The sequence below is a fragment of the Boleophthalmus pectinirostris genome, unplaced genomic scaffold (assembly GCF_026225935.1).
Source record: "Boleophthalmus pectinirostris isolate CB_2022bp ecotype Guang Dong unplaced genomic scaffold, ASM2622593v1 HiC_scaffold_14, whole genome shotgun sequence".
Classification (NCBI taxonomy): Eukaryota; Metazoa; Chordata; class Actinopteri; order Gobiiformes; family Gobiidae; genus Boleophthalmus; species Boleophthalmus pectinirostris.
The window spans coordinates 6,169,299-6,184,933 of NW_026571047.1; the positions used below are offsets into that span (position 1 = coordinate 6,169,299).

Genomic DNA, 15,635 nt, shown 5'->3' on the forward strand with positions numbered 1-15,635 from the left:
GTGTTTGCATTTGCACACAGCTGATGGATCATATCTATCGGCACAGGTGAATGAGGTTCAGAGATCAGCAATTTTACCGCTTCTTTAAGAGATCTGTGGAGAGGCGAGCCCGCTCAATAATTCATGTTTTTCAAGATATTTTTGAGTAATATTTACAACTGTAATAAAATAAATGCTACAGGTTTAAATCTAATCCAGGTGCGGCCCAGAGGTTTGGTGTAGTTATGACGGCGCTCGATGGTGTATTTATGCAGGTTGATGTAAACAAAAAACTTTTGAAAACGATGCTGTGTGCACGATGTTATTTTGGAAAACGGAGGGAGGGAAATATTCGTTTCTCATCATACCCGACTATGTGTAAACGTTGCCTTAGAAGCAAAGTTAGCAGTCTGTGATTGGTTGACAGTGACAGATACAGATAATTGGAGGTAGGAATAAAGTGGAAATAGTGACTAGTTGTAAGATTTTGTTTTAAAGGATACGAAACTTAAAGGACCCATATGACGCTATTTTCTATTCTATATTATAATGTTGTTTCCTCTTCACAAACAGACCCAGAGTTGTCCTTTTGTTTCATTCACACATGTTTAACACACAAACCCTGCAGATTTAGGATGAGCTCTTCTCTCAAACAGAAAACACCATGTTCCACTTTGTGATGTCATGTGGTAATACAGGAAGTGCTCCTCTGTGTTCAGTAGACATTCAATAGAATAATTTGGATAATTGCAGCCCGTGTGAATGAAACAAAACCCAACTCCAGGGCTGTTTTAAATGAGGTACCAGCATTATAACTTAAACTCAAAGCTCACAAGAGTCAATTTTGCGTAATATAGGACCTTTAAGCATTCACTAATTGTATTTTTGTCATCTTCATCTCTTTTATTCAGTTCATATAATTTATTTTCAGAAAAGGCAACGCAAACAATAATCTTTCCAAAAGCGTGAAGTCTTTTCACCGAAGCACACCCCAGCGCAGAGTCCAAGTGTCTCTGAACATTTACAATAAGTGACTCCTCTTCCTCCAATGTCTAAACAAGGGTCCCCGGGCAGGTGCACTGGTCCTGACAGGTGTCCCCCCGGCGGTCGTGAAGGATGGGTCGGGCGCAGACGGGAAATTTCCCTGAGGAGACAAACAGGAAATCAGATAAATCGGAAGAAGTGGAAAAAAAAAAAAGTCACATTTTCCACATTTTGATATAGCGCTTTTCCACCTTCAAGGCTCAACGCGCTTTACATCAAGGAACCGCTCACCCATTCACACACACATTCACACAGAGGGGTTAAGTGTCTTGCCCAAGGACACAATGACGGCATTCATCTTTGAGAACTGGAATCACAGCGCCAGTGGATCTGACTGCTCAACCAATGATGTTTATATCGAGAGCGGGATTCGAACCACCAACCTATAGATCAGTGAAAAAAAACAAAAAACAAAACAAAAACAAAAAACAAAACATCTAAGCTACTGTCACAAAGTTGAGTAGTAATAGTATTAATATTAGAAATGTAGTATCTGTCATTTGTGATGAGATCCATGTTTTCAGTGTCAACAAAGAACGATATGGATTAATTCTATTGTTTATGGTTGGTTCTATTGTCTGTTGTTTATTACTTTTGCTTTGGAATGTCATGTTTTAGAACTTAAAATTATGCCTAATTAGACATAAACATAATTTTATAGCCTCGCTGCTCAATTTACTTATCTGGCACAGCTCGTCATCGACTAACACCAGAGGGAATTACCACAGTGAAAACAATTAAACTGACTAATGAAGAAAATGTCCGGACAAGTTAAAGGTCCTACATTATACCAAGCTTTAAGTCATGTTATAATGTTTTTATATTCTCAAAAACAGGCCTGGAGTTGTGTTTTGTTTCATTCACATATTTGAGTAACCCTTTATTTTTAGACTGTTTGCATTTCTAAAGCTCAAAATGGTCTGTTCCACCTTATGTTATGAAGTGGTAGTTTTCAATTTAACAGCTCCTTTTACCTTCTGTTGATACAGGAAGTTCTGGGGTTGAAATGATCAACATAACTCAAGTGAAGGTGTATGGAGTTTAAAAACACTTCTTGTGTTACCACATTTGTAAACAATTACACTAGAAATTTCATAATGCACTGTAAGTTTGTATGTATATATGTATGTAAATTTGTATGTAAGCATGCATGTACGTATGCTTGTATGTTTGTATTTATGTATGTACTTATGTATGTGTCTGTATGTATATACATATGTATGTCTGTAACTATGTGTGTATGTGTGTGTGTATGTATGTGTGTATGTATGTGTGTATGTATGTATGTATGTATGTATGTACCTATGTATGTGTGTATGTATGTATGTGTGTGTGTATGTATGTATGTATGCATGTATGTACCTATGTATGTATGTGTATCTTTGTATGAATGTATGTATATATGTATGCTTGTATGTATGTACCTATGTGTGTGTATGTATGTGTGTGTGTGTGTGTGTGTGTGTGCGCGTGTGTGTGTGTATGTATGTATGTACGGGTGTATGTATGTATGTATGCATGTATGTACCTATGTATGTATGTATGCTTGTATGTGTGTGTGTGTGTGTGTGTGTATGTATGTATGTACCGATGTATGTAAGTGTATCTTTGTATGTATGTATGTATGTGTGTGTGTGTGTGTGTGTGTATGTATGTATGTATGCATGTATGTACCTATGTATGTATGTATGCTTGTATGTGTGTGTGTGTGTGTGTATGTATGTATGTATGTATGTATGCATGTATGTATGTATGTATGTATGTATGTATGTACGGGTGTATGTATGTATGTATGTACCTATGTATGTATGTATGTGTGTGTGTGTGTGTGTGTGTGTATGTATGTATGTATGCATGTATGTACCTATGTATGTATGTATGCTTGTATGTGTGTGTGTGTGTGTGTATGTATGTATGTATGTATGTATGCCTGTATGTACCGATGTATGTAAGTGTATCTTTGTATGAATGTATGTATATGTGTATGCTTGTATGTATGTGTGTGTGTGTGTATGTATGTATGTATGTATGTATGTATGTATGTATGTATGTATGTACGTACATATGTTTGTATGTTTGCATGTATGTATGTATGTGTGTATGCATGTATGTACCGATGTATGTAAGTGTATCTTTGTATGAATGTATGTATATATGTATGCTTGTATGTATGTGTGTGTGTGTGTTTGTGTATGTATGTATGCATGTATGTATGTATGTATGTACGTACATATGTTTGTATGTTTGTATGTATGTATGTATGCATGTATCTGTGTATTCTCTAGCCTTGCTTCTTAAATGTGACTAACGCTAAATAGTTTTGACTTGTTTTCCATGTAGCACAAGCAGAACTCGCCAAAACTTTGGTCAGACCCAGCGGAGAGAGAAACTTTCACATCTTTCACTTCCACAAATGCACAAATCGCTTCTGCAGTACATTTGTCGGCATTGCCATGTTTGGTTTGGTTCTTCTGGGAGCTTCACTTTTACCTCCTGCCCAAACCACAGCGCTAATCTGCGGATGGTCCAGTCTCCGAAACAGCAGCGGGAGCCTGACAAGCGTGGAGTTTGTGAAACGAAAAACATATCGAGAATTCATCTTGTTGTACGAAATTACTCCTTTCCACTGATCTGACCTGTAACTTGGTCTAACGGTGTAATCAGCTTGTCTCCATGGAGATACACAATCCTATAAGTGCACAGCTTTTCTGGGGGGAATGTCCGCTACCTACTTTACTCCATGAAGATGTTATCGCTGTTGCTTGGAATGTTGAGGTGAAACATATCCGTCTAGCATTTACGGGTGCTTCTAAAGTTCAAAAATACAAAAAAATACAAAAAGTCCTTCTTGTAACCTGCTTGTCTCCCTCATAATAGATGTTTTTAATCTATACTGCTACTATACTATATTATCTCCGTGAAAACAAGCAAATGTCAACTTGCAGAATTCTAGACAAAGCAATTACATGACTCAAACATTGGAGTAAATGAGAAGGGAAAACAATAATAGCATGATTTAATAGCCTAAATAGTTAATTGTTGTAATAAGTCTGCTTTAAATGGCAGTAAAAAGCCTTCCTTGTGCGCAAATTGTCTCTGTATTTTGTATGGAATTTTTGTTGATGACATAAGTAGAGGAAGTCTATTTTAGAACTCACTGCTTCTTCATAAATTTTGCACTTTTCTTTTCAGCTTTTTTTCAGAAACTGCCACTTAACTGATGTAAAACTACAATAAATACATATCCCACCAAACCAAGTAACAATTATAAAAGTCTGCTTATTTTAACTGACCTATATTTTCTGATTTGTGTTATCAATGTTGTTTCCACATCAAAAACATACCCGGAGTTGTGTTTTGTCTCATTCACACATGTTTAACACATAAACCATCCAGTTCGAGCAGTCTGTTCCATCTTGTGATGTCATGTTTGGATCATTTCAGCCCTGAAATTGCACATCTCTAGCTAAGGTAAAAGGTAGCTATTAACTTGAAAAAAAACAACAACTTTTTACTTTTTGTTGAGTGGAGACTGAAAATTCCAGAGCTGAAATTATCCAAAAGATTCTAGTGAAGGTGCATGGAGTTTAAAAACAGAGTGAAGATAGATATTAACTTGAAAACGACCTCTTCATAACATCTCAAGGTGGAACAGAGCATTTTGAGCTTTGGAGATTAAGGCTGCATTCAGACTGCAGCCTGAAGTGACCCAAATCTGATTTTTTGGCCCCTATGTGACCTGTATCTGATCTTTTAATGACAGTCTAAACGACACAGATCCGATTTTTTCAAATGCGACCCAGGCCACTTGGATATGTGCTCCTGAAACTGATACATATCTGATCTTTTGACATGTGACTTCAGTCTGAACGGCCAAAGTGCATTCATCCACCTACACGTTATCAACAAGCCACAAACGTCACTATTCTGCGCTGAAGTAGGTGAAAATTGTTAATGAACTCCATGTCACTGAAGTGAAGCACATCACCACTCACCACTCTTGGCTCCGTCTCCACATCCACACGTTCCTTTCAACAGGACGTCGCTGCCGCTGTCCCACAAAACACCACGGCCAAAAACCTCGTCCTTCTCCTTCTCAATCTCCTCCTTAAAACAAGTAAGTTGTTCATGTTCTGGCTCCGGTACGAGAGGAACTTTAAAATCTCCAGGTGCTCAATGCTCGCGTCCATGTTTGGACAACTTCCGTAAACACAGAGCACGCTCACTGCGGTTGACGTCATCGTGTCTCCAGTGCACATGTGGGACACGTTTAATGTTCACACTGGAGTCACATACAAGTCGCATTTAATTGGAAATGTGAACGACCTCGCAAAAACATCGGATTTCATAAAAAAATTGGAATTGAGCGTTAAGCCCTGCAGTCTGAACGTAGCCTTAGACAGACTCATAACAAATGGCTACTCAAACATGTGTGAATGAAACAAAACACAGCTGGCTATGACTTCTTGGGTTCTTTTTAAAGATAATACAGTAAAGTGTATTTACCTTGTTGACATGTTGACTGTCAGAAGTCTGTCTACTGTGTTTACTGTATTGCCTTTAAAAAGAATATATAAAATACGTAAGAAGACAAAATGAACATCTTTGTCTTAAAAACTCCAGGTCTGTTTTGGAGGAGGTCCGTGGACTGTAACAGACTGACAAACTGTGTGTGTTTATCTGTATGTGAGAAGTGCTCTGCTGCAAATGAATTGCCCTCTGGGATCGATAAAGTTTTCTGAATCTGAGGATGCAGTTATAAATAGGAGATAGATGATGTCTTAGGCCTCCATTTCTGTTCAAAGATGGATTGTCTTTCCGAACAAAAATAGCCTCTTCAGCTCCGCTCTCAAACCATTTCTTTTCTCTGGCTCAGATCTGTACCTCACTGTTCTCAAAGGAGTGACCCGAGGCTTTTAGGTGGAGATGCACAGCAGACTGAGGTCCGCTATTGCTTTCTCTGAGTGGCTGTTTTGTTTATGCAGTGTCCACCAGCAATGACGTAGACAAAGTATTCCTTCAAAAAACTTTTGTACAGTTGACGGAATCGAGTTTCTCCTTTGATAATGGACCTTCAAAGTTAGTTGAAAGAACAGCCTGGAGTGCACATTGTAAATTTTACTCCGAAGAGTGTTGAGTGAAAACAGTGATGTATTCGGTTCCTGGGAGAATCATCTGCATTTGTGAAAAGGAGGGAGGATCGTGTGACAAGGAGATCTGGCCAAGGGCAAGAGAGACAGCAGCAGATGTAAAAGATACTTAAAATACACGAGCGAAACAAACAACACAGGTGAGTACTATTGTCACGATACTAACATTTAGATACTGATTCTGATAGCACAGTGATAATAAAAACCCTCTTTCATTAAACAACAGAACATGATTTTCAACATTAAAAGGCCATTAATTATCCATGGGTGTACACTAGTCTATGTGCCCTTCTCTTGTTGTTCTTAGACAGTTCCAGATCATTCTAAAGCGATTCAGGAAAGCTTCTTTTTGTCGTCTAAATGTGACTTTTTTTAGTATCAATATCTGCTGAAATGAGTATCAGTTTTGATACAAGTTTTAGTATTGATTAATATCTGATTTATGATATTTTTGACAACCTTAAAGGTGGGTCATGTAGCCAAAAATGATACTCATGGAAGAGAATTGTAACTACAAACTAAACAATATTGTAATGTATTTGAGGAAACTACTACTAACTGTAAGAATAACTGTCTGGGCATAACATTTGATTTATCAGTTGAAGTTAAAGGGCTCATACCTATTTTTTCCCATGTATTTGAGCAAAAAGTTTTTTTTTCCCAGTACAGATATATTGTATAAGCAGCTCTTGAGGTTAATATAATTCTGCTGCATACATCTAAATATAAAGCGTTTTGATGTCTGATAATCAGGAAGCTGTATTAGCATGCTAGTTGTTGTTAGTTTCAAGATCATGGTAAAACTCCAGTCTGGTTTCTGTGAGTTGTAAACGGCCAAATATGATGTATAAATGTTACGTTTTCAAGACGGTACAGAACCTTTAATGTTCTTGAAATGGAACAGCTTTAAACCTGAGTACAAAAATTTAAAACACAAATGTTTAAATCATTTCATATTTCATACTGTCAACGTACAATATTGTCATAGTGGAACTAAAACTTTTACTCTAGTAACAGTCAAATATATTACTCAAGTGGGTAATAATCCACATCCGAAACCACCACATAAAAAATAAAATATATATTCTGAATCAGTTGAATCGATTGTTAATGGTTGTTTTTACAAAAATAATTTACAAGCTCAGCATCCGTGCTCCACGGCAGCAGAAAGTGTGAACGCTGCACTTCCTGTACTATTGGGACAGGCTCATATCCACACCAATACAGTCTGTACAGCAAAAAAGCACACGAGCAACATCCGCCCGGAGATGTCTATAGGCACTGCTCATTTAATCTACCACTACTGCCATAAATCCCTTTGTCCCAGGTATAATTTACTCTTAAAATGCTGCTTCCCAGATGACTACCTGATTTATAGTTTAGTTTAGTAAACTTAAAACACAGAGCTCGTTCTTTTTAAACTTTTTGTAGTGGTCTCTATTTATATACTGTGCCATCCTAGATATGGAAAATGTTTGTTCTCTGCTGCCAGTGTAGAGGACCAACCAGAGGGACAAATGTGTCCTCTCCATTTATAGAAACAGGCAGAAAAGATGATATAGGACATAACATGAGGGTCAAGGGGCGTGGTCCATGCACACAAACATCAGAGCAAACACAGTGGCACAGGCTACAACAAAATGAGAAACACTGATTCTTTAAAACATAATTATTACATGTTATAACAACTTGTGCTTCTAATTTTTAACCAATCAACTTTTACTTCAAGTATATAAGTGCAGTTTTGTTGTGGTGTAACCATCACACTCAGTGCTCTGCTCGGCTGTTGTGGCTGTGTCCCATAACAAACCATTTATCAAGGAAGAAGACCTGCAGTGTCCAACAGAATGAATCTGATTCACCGTGGCACCTGCTCTGTGTGGTCAGGACGCGTGAGCTCCTCTTGTTATTGTTTCATTATCTGAAATGCTGCCTCTGCTCTGTGCAGTCTGAGCCAGGGCTAACGGAGGCCTATGTCTACAGTGACTGTGTTAGTGCAGTCATTTGACACATTTGACAGGAGCGTTGGGAGTAGGTGCACTCTACAGTGGCCCTGTGCCAGGTTAAATGAAGCGGGTCCACGTGTGCCCCTGTGCCAGCCCGGAGATCAGGCTGAGGTAAGTGTAAGTGTTGTAAAGCTGTGTATGTGGAGGCCAAATGATCAAGAACGCTACACACACACGGGAATTCAGAGGAGAACTATTTACAAGGCCTGTCTAAGTTTAGTCAGTTTGTTATGGCTGGAAATAGTTAGGTCCACCACACTGACCAGGTTTGACTCAAGAATTGCCCCATGAAAGTTGTTGTCTTGCAATTCCACACAAACTGGAGAATAAATGTCTAAGCACAAATTGTACGAACATGAAAAAGTAAGCAGATTAAAGTGTTCAAGTACCCAAGTATTTCACACTACACTTTAAAATAATGAGTTAAAAGTGTGTGATCTTCATGAAGATTTGTGATGACCATAACAAAAGGAGCATAATGTAACTCTTTTGGTAGAGTTTGCCATCTGCTTGTCTCCACCGAGATGTTCTTGCTCAATCTGGATGATCCACAGTAGGACATTGATCTTATTTATGTCTGTGGACGCAAACAAGCGAAGTTACAAGTCAGATCTGCGAAGAGACAAATCAGCTCACAGTAAGGACAGGCTGTATCAGATTTTTCCCATATAATAAAGTATAAGAGCAAAGTTTTAAAAGAGCGTCTCCACACCTTGATACTTCACCGTGTCCCTCTCTCTCGGGACCAGGCAGTATGGGAATGACATATTTCTCCACACTGCACTAACTTTTTCCATTAGGGATCAGTCTGAGCTGGGCACAGTCTGTCCTCTCACTGCAGGTACATTTTATTGATAGAGCTGTGCACGAGCAGTCACTCTGCCCTTGCTCCGCAGTGATCCAGGCGTGACGTGAATACTGTTAGATTCACACATTCGCCACGTATCAATACAGAAAACAAACTGAACAAACTGTACTTTTCCACAACTGGTTTACAATGCTCTTGATATGTTTAAAGAGAAAATACATAAATTACAAGAACGTGGTGGCGTTATGAGTGTGTCAGAATAATTGTATTATCCCATATTTGCTAAATACTTGTGTGATATTCTAGGCCTATGAGTTAACCATTTATGTACTACAATTCTTTGATTTATAATGTACCAATCACTTGTATGAAAATGAATAACCTCTGTGTGTTTGACAACTGTGTGCAGTGTCCTATCGCTCTAGTGAACCTCGAGATGATTCCTCACATGAAGCCAACTTCCACTGTCACACATGCAAGAGTTATGATGGTGTCTGTCCATATCTAAGGCACCACCTGATTGTTAATCATGTTTTATGTGTTTGGACTATGCATAGCTGCACCAGTTTCTTATTATGTCTTGGCTGTTTCCCCTTCCCCTTGAGAATTATCATTCTGTAACTAGGGCCTCCTAATGAAATAAAAAGAGGAGAACGGCCTTGAGTCATCAGAACGTGTGGAGACTGTTGGTTTTGATGCCCACTCTCTGCCCGTTCTCCTCGCGAGTAAAACTGAATTAATCTCTTGTCTTTCTTCTTGTTTACAATGTTTAGATAAACCTAACAGAGTGTCACAAAATTATGTTGTGTGATATTTGAACATGCTGTCAAAGTTCTTACGCCTGATAATTCCATGTTGTCGTGGTTGGAGGACTGACACCCCGCTCCTCCAATCCCCTTCCTGAATCTGCCAAAACCTCGCCCAATAAAAGCTGTGTGCGCCTGCTCGTCCTCGCGGCTGGACCACAGTGTCAGCTCGTCTTGTTCTGAACCAGACGTGTCTCTCGTTCATGTAACGTGTGCACTTATGTAAACTGTCAGTCGAGTCAAGTTTGGGTGACTGCCAATTTGACTTGGCCTCGGATATTTGTATATTTATTTAAATTTATCTTTACGCACTTTATTCAAGAGTCCCTTTCTGCTGTTATTTATTTTTACTTTATTTATGTAAAACTTGATCCTCATTTACTTTATACACTGGAAAAAAACTGTATCTACCATATTTTAATAAAAATAATAATAATGCATCAGTTTTAAACAGCGCTTTTTTGGACACTCAAAGACACTTTACTGTTGATTAATTATTCATTCTCTCCAGACCCAGTGGCGGTAAGCTGCTATTGTAGCCACAGCTGCTCTGGGGCAGACTGACAGAAGCAAGGCTGCCAATCTGCATCCAATCACCACCAACACCCATGCACGCACCACTTTCATACACAAGGCAATGTGGGTGAAGCGCCTTGCTTGAGCACACAATGGCAGTTTTTACGATTGGCGTCCCACTGTGGCACCTGATTTTCCCAGTGTTCTCCCATCCAAGTACTAACCAGGCCCGGCCCTGCTGAGCTTCTGAGATCTGACGGGATCAGGCTTTGACAAGCTGGGATGGCCACAAGCCTCACACTATAGGGCAAACTTCAAAGCCTTTCATTTAATCAAAAACGACTGCATGCTTTATAATCCAGAGCGCCTTATATATGAATTTATTGGGTGTCTTAGTACGACTTTAGTAAACTACAAAGCCGCATCACTTGCAGCATCACAGCTCCCGTAGTCAGGAGCATCAGGAGTAATACATACTGTGATTCAAAATAATACAATATCAAAATGCACCTGTCAAGAGACCAACTTTAAACTCAAGACTATTATAAAGTGAAAGTGTGAGCTGTGTGGGAGCAGTGGATGAGAGAAGGAGAACACACATTCACCAAGACAGGGAGAGAGCACCGAGCGACTGCCAAAGGACCGTGAACGCCTGGGCTAAGGATCAATATCAACTGTGGTCCGAGCTTTCACCAAGAATCATCACTGAACTGCCAGGGAACAGTAACCACACTGACTCGGATCATGACGAGAGGGATGTGGGCGTGCTGGACTCCGTAATCACCCAACTGTTTGAACAATCATGAATTATTGTGAATACTCGAACAATTTTTTTCTTTTTATGCGTTACAATTGAACAAAGTTGAGAGTTATTGTGAACATGTTAAATAAAGTTTGACTTATCTAACTGTTGTGTTTCGTTGAATGCGCGTTATAGTCCGGTGCAGTTTATATGTGAAAAAAGTTCAAAAATAGACCATTCAATGACCCTATAGTGCGGAAAATATGGTAGCTCAGTTAAAATAACTTAAATTAAGAACATTTGACTTTTATTTCAGTAGATTCAACTTGACAAGTCAAATTATCTACCAGTGGAATAAGTGTGTTTTTCTTAAGCAACATTTTTGTTTCTTATTTTCAGTGCAAAACGTTGTTATTCTTCTTATTTTAAGTGCAGCAAGATGTATTTTCATATTTTAAGAACAAAAAGTCTTATTCCACTGGCAGATCATTTTACTTGTGAAGTGAAATTTACTCAAATCATGATCAAACTTTCTTAATTCAAGTCATCGTAACTTGACTATAGTTTGTTTTTTGTGGTGTAAAAGCCACTTCACTTGCATTCTTTAAAATCTTGTTTGGGCTATTTTCCTTTGTCCCTTGCACTGGTTTGTAACAATTATACTGTTTGAAAACTCCAGAATTTATAAGCTCAAAAGTGCTCTTGACTGTTTTTGGGTTTTATTCTCCCAGAACATTGTTTATATTACATTATTAAATTACTACAAAATGCCAAAAATGTTCATGGGATTTGTTCTTCACAGAAAACATTTTGTGGAAGCCAAAAATGTTCTTAAGTTGTTCTTACTGGGCGTCATGCATGAGGCCCAGTAAAAGTAAAAGGCAGTAAAAGTTTAGACTGACCTACCCACTGTGAGTAAAAGTAGAAGAGACATGATTACAGAAATGAGTCCAACATTTTTGCTTCTTGCACCTCTCCCTCAGATTTGTTTTGTCCTTTAAATTCACAGTTGGGCAAGTTATTTCAAAACTGTAATGTGTTATTTATGTCGTTGTTACTGTCATTTCAAAGTCATTTGTTGCATTACAATATTACTGTGTTTAAAATGTAAGACTTTGCAGGACTACTGCAGCACTTTAAGTTCTCACCAAAATAACTGTGCCAAGATGCTGAACTTTTGCGCCGTATATGGACTAAACCAGGACTAAACCAGGACTAAAGAAGGACTAAACCAGGACTAAACCAGGACTAAACCAGGACTAAACCAGGACTAAATTAGGACTAAACCAGGACTAAACCAGGACTAAACCAGGACTAAAGGAAGGACTGAATAAACCAGGACTAAACCAGGACTGAACCAGAACTAAACCAGGACTGAAACCAGGACTAAAAGGACTAAACCAGGACTGAACCAGGACTAAACCAGGACTAAACTAAACCAGGACTGACTGAACCAGGACTAAACCAGGACTAAACCAGGACTAAACCAGGACTAAACCAGGAACCAGGACTAAACCAGGACTAAACCAGGACTAAACCAGGACTGAACCAGGAAAACTAAACCAGGACTAAACCAGGACTGAAACTAGGACTAAACCAGGACTAAACCAGAACCAGGAACTAAACCAGGACTAACCAGGACTAAACCAGGAGGACTAAAGACTAGGAATAAACCAGGACTTGACCAGGTCCAGGACTAAACCAGGACTAAACCAGGACTGAACCAAAGCCAAACCAGGACCAGGACTAAGAAGGACTATAAAAGGACCAGGTAAACCAGGACTAAACCAGGTCTAAACCAGGACTAAACCAGGACTAATCTTGCACTAGGACTTGGAATCTAGGACCGCCCCTGAGAGAACCCCGAGCCTGTGGAGCAGTGCATCCGCAAAGCGCGATCGGGCGTCAGCTGCTCTTCGCCTGGTGGAGCGTGGAGTTCTGCGTCGGTCCTTTCGCTCGCGGTCACCCAACGGTCTACACCCGTGCATTTGGAACCGTAATGATGCCGTTTCAAAAAGGCATTGTGACGCACGTTACTGACATTTGTATCAAGTAAAATATTAAAACATTTTTTCCCTGTAATGCCACGTTACCGCGTTAAAGCAAAAACGAACGCATTACAGTAATTTTTTTATAACGCGTTACTCCCAACACTTTTTAAAATACAGATCACATAATAACAGATGTTAATGCCTGATACTCACCTTACTTAGTCTTACTTTTTTCCACAAATAACCATTTTTATATTTTTTACAACTATCAGATGAACACATGGAGCACAATCTACGGATACAGAATACAGAATGGAAGATAAAACAAAGCCCGTCTCTGTTTTCTCCTGCTTTGCTTTGATGTAATGACCTTTAAATAAGATGGAAACAGATTTTGGATTATCATCGGTCGTACAAAGTCAATGAAAACAAAAATATGATTCAACCTGGAGTAATGCGCATCCTACGAAGAGCCATTGTTCGCGCTATCAAAGCTTCTCCTGACGTCACAGAGTCATAACCTCAAACTTAATGCAACGCCGGTACATAGTTGTTTTCCTAAAGCTCCCTTAAAGACTACCATGCGCCGCAGAGATTAGCAGTGACATTTGTGGATATTAAAGGCTGTAATTATCACGTACTAAAGGTTTTTTCAGGCCAACGCTATGGTCGGGTCGAATGATGTCACGGGTAAACGAAACAATAACACAACTGTAGTCTAATGCGGAATCGACAGTGTCCATGTCGGCTTCACGGAGCAGGTCTGGAATAGCAGTTGTTACAAGAAAAAGATAATAAAGTTCATTCTAAGTTAAGATAGATATAGTTAGATATTCGTTAAACCCGTTGTCATCAAGATTTCAGAGTCTAAGTTTTTCACAGGATCAGCGAACGAAGACTTTTGCCGGACCGGACTTTTGCTCCACTACGAACGTGCGAACGAGCGGAATAAGAAGACGAAAGAACAAGGCAGAACATTTCATAGGTAAGATTTTATTTTGTAGGACTATGATACTAAATGTTGTGTTTTGAAACCAAACGGATTGAACCCAGATGGACTGAACCCAGGACTGAAGCAGGACTAAACCAGGACTGAACCAAGACTGAAGCAGGACTAAATCAGGACTGAAGCAGGACTTAACCAGGACTGAACCAGAGCTGAACCAGGACTAAACCAGGACTAAACCAGGACTGAACCAGAGCTGAACCAGAGCTGAACCAAGACTGAACAAGGACTAAACCAGGACTAAACCAGGACTAAACCAGGACTGAACCAGAGCTGAACCAAGACTGAACCAGGACTAAATCAGGACTGAACAAGGACTAAACCAGGACTAAACGAGGATTGAACCAGGATTGAACCAAGACTGAACCAGGACTAAACCAGGACTAAAAGAGAGCTGAACCAGGACTAAATCAGGACTAAACCAGGACTGAACCAGGACTACACCAGGACTAAACCAAGACTGAATTAGAGCTGAACCAGGACTAGAACAAAACTAAACCAGGACTGAACCAGAGCTGAACCAAGACTGAACCAGGACTGAACCAGGACTGAACCAGGACTAAACCAGGACTGAACAAGCACTAAGCCAGGACTAAACCAGGACTAAACCAGGACTGAACCAGGACTACACCAGGACTAAACCAGGACTGGACCAGAGCTGAACCAAGACTGAACCAGGACTAAATCAGGACTGAACAAGGACTAAACCAGGACTAAATGAGGACTGAACCAGGACTGAACCAGGACTAAACCAGGACTGAACAAGCACTAAGCCAGGACTAAACCAGGACTAAACCAGGACTGAACCAGGACTACACCAGGACTAAACCAGGACTGGACCAGAGCTGAACCAAGACTGAACCAGGACTAAATCAGGACTGAACAAGGACTAAACCAGGACTAAATGAGGATTGAACCAGGACTGAACCAGGACTAAACCAGGACTAAACCAGAGATGAACCAGGACTGGAAAGGGTAACTTATAGAAGTGTATATCTGTTCCAGATCTAGATGTTGGAGAAGTTAAGATCAAATACTGTAGAATGGTTGGTGGTTTGCTTCCAGTTTCAGCCAGTGCATATTCGTGTTGTGTTATTGAGCTGTGAAGGTGTCGACTTTATGGAGCAGGTTGTTGGAGACGAGCATCATGTGTTTCGCCTCAGTACATACTGTATATATTGTAAAAGCAGCTTTATAGAGATTATTACTTTCACTGAGAAGAAGGAAAAGCATTGTTAGCATGCTAGTTATTGTTAGCAGAAGACCTCTCCTCTTATTTGGACCAAAATATACACTATATATCTTCTTTTGTCTGAGATCAATGCAAGTTTAGTGGTTTTCTTGTTGATTCTGCTTAAATTTGCATAATTTTCGTTCTTGCCATGTTTGTTTCGACACAAATTGCCCGTGCGTTTCTCCAGGGTTTCCCAGGTTTGACTCCCCCAAATTTAAGACTTTTTTAAGACCTTATTCAAACAAACAAAACAAAAAAATCTAATTGGATGAAAGGAATAAAAATAAACCAACAAATAAATACATTTTATTTATCATACCACTCATTAAAGACGATCCCTTACAAAACTTTTT

The 15,635-nt window shown here is 39.4% G+C and overlaps 1 protein-coding gene across 1 annotated transcript in view; it reads right to left on the reverse strand.

Moving 5' to 3' along the window:
- Positions 1-1,079: 1,079 nt before the first annotated feature.
- The window catches only part of LOC110173710 (urotensin-2 receptor), a 162,037-nt gene continuing 147,481 nt past the window's right edge, over positions 1,080-15,635 (reverse strand). The window contains exon 4 of the mRNA XM_055150629.1: positions 1,080-1,123. The gene's annotated coding sequence lies outside the window, so the exon portion shown is untranslated. The remainder of the gene's footprint in view (positions 1,124-15,635) is intronic.